This window comes from Glycine max, chromosome 1 (assembly GCF_000004515.6).
Source record: "Glycine max cultivar Williams 82 chromosome 1, Glycine_max_v4.0, whole genome shotgun sequence".
Lineage (NCBI taxonomy): Eukaryota > Viridiplantae > Streptophyta > Magnoliopsida > Fabales > Fabaceae > Glycine > Glycine max.
Genome location: NC_016088.4, coordinates 15,120,263 through 15,121,841, shown reverse-complemented (window position 1 = coordinate 15,121,841; position 1,579 = coordinate 15,120,263).

Below are 1,579 nucleotides of genomic sequence, written 5' to 3'. Positions count from 1 at the left end.
GATACTGATAAAAAAAAATGCTAGCCGACGTCGGCCAGGAAAGATCACCGATCGAGGTTTAAAGAAGAAGCATCACCGGACGACGCCGATCGAACATTTCCTAATCGCCATCATCCAAATATTATTTAGGGATTGAATAGACAAAACAACAGCAACCATCAGTCGTTAAATAGCCGCGACTGATATTTTTCAGCCGACGTTGCGCAATTTTTTTTACAAACGCTGGCCGATAATATCCCCCCCCCTGTAGAGGATACTTTTCCCCCCCCGTGTTGCCGTAAAAATTTACAATGTAGGTCGGCTAGGGTTTTTCGTTCGAGCTATACCGAATTGTGTTTCGACCGACACCGGCATGTTTTCATTTGCTTGGCAAGGAAAACATTAGCCCATCCCGGAAAAAACCTTGATTCACCGATACTGATCGAAAAAAATGCTAGCCGACGTCGGCCCGAAAAGTTAAGCGATCGAGGATTAAAAAAGAAGCATCGCCGGATGACGCCGATCGAACATTTCCAGATAGACATCAGCCAAATATTATTCAGGGATTGAATAGAAAAAACCATAGCCGACATCAGTCGTTAAATAGCCGCGACTGATATTTTTCAGCCGACATTGCGCAATTTTTTTAACAAACGCTGGCCGACAATATATGTTTTTACGGTAGAGGGTGGTTTTTTGTTCGTTGTTGCCGTAAAAATTTAAAATGTAGGTCGCCTAGATTTTTTCGTTCGAGCTCAACCGAAGTTGTGTTTCGGCCGACACCGGCATGTTTTCTTTTGCTCGGAAAGGAAAACATTTGCCAACCTCGGCAAAAAAACATGATTCACCGATACTGATCGAAGAAAATTCAAGCCGACGTCGACCAGGAAAGTTAAGCGGTCGAGGTTTAAAAAAGAAGCATCGCCGGATGACGCCGATTTTGACTCGGATGTCGGATTGAGTCACGTAATATCTCGAGACGCTCGAAATTGAATACCGAAGCTCTGAGCAAATTCAAACAACAATAACTTTTTACTCGGATGTGCGATTGAGTCCCGTAATATATCGAGACACTCGGAATTGAATACCGAAGTTATGAGCAAATTCAATCGACAATAAATTTTTGCTCGGATGTCGGATTGAGTCACGTAATATATCGAGACGCTCGAAATTGAATACCGCAGCTCTGAGCAAATTCAAACGACAATAACTTTTTACTCAGATGTCCGATTGAGTCCCGTAATATATCGAGACGCTCAAAATTGAATACCGAAGCTCTAAGAAAATTCAAACGACAATAACTTTTTACTCGGATGTCGGATTGAGTCACGTAATATATCGAGACGCTCGAAATTGAATACCGAAGCTCTGAGCAAATTCAAACGACAATACCTTTTTACTCGGATGTGCGATTGAGTCCCGTAATATGTCGAGACACTCGGAATTGAATACCGAAGTTATGCGCAAATTCAATCGACAATAAATTTTTACTCGGATGTCGGATTGAATCACGTAATATATTCAGACGCTCAAAATTGAATACCGAAGCTCTGAGCAAATTCAAACGACAATAAATTTTACTCGGATGTCCGATGATCGA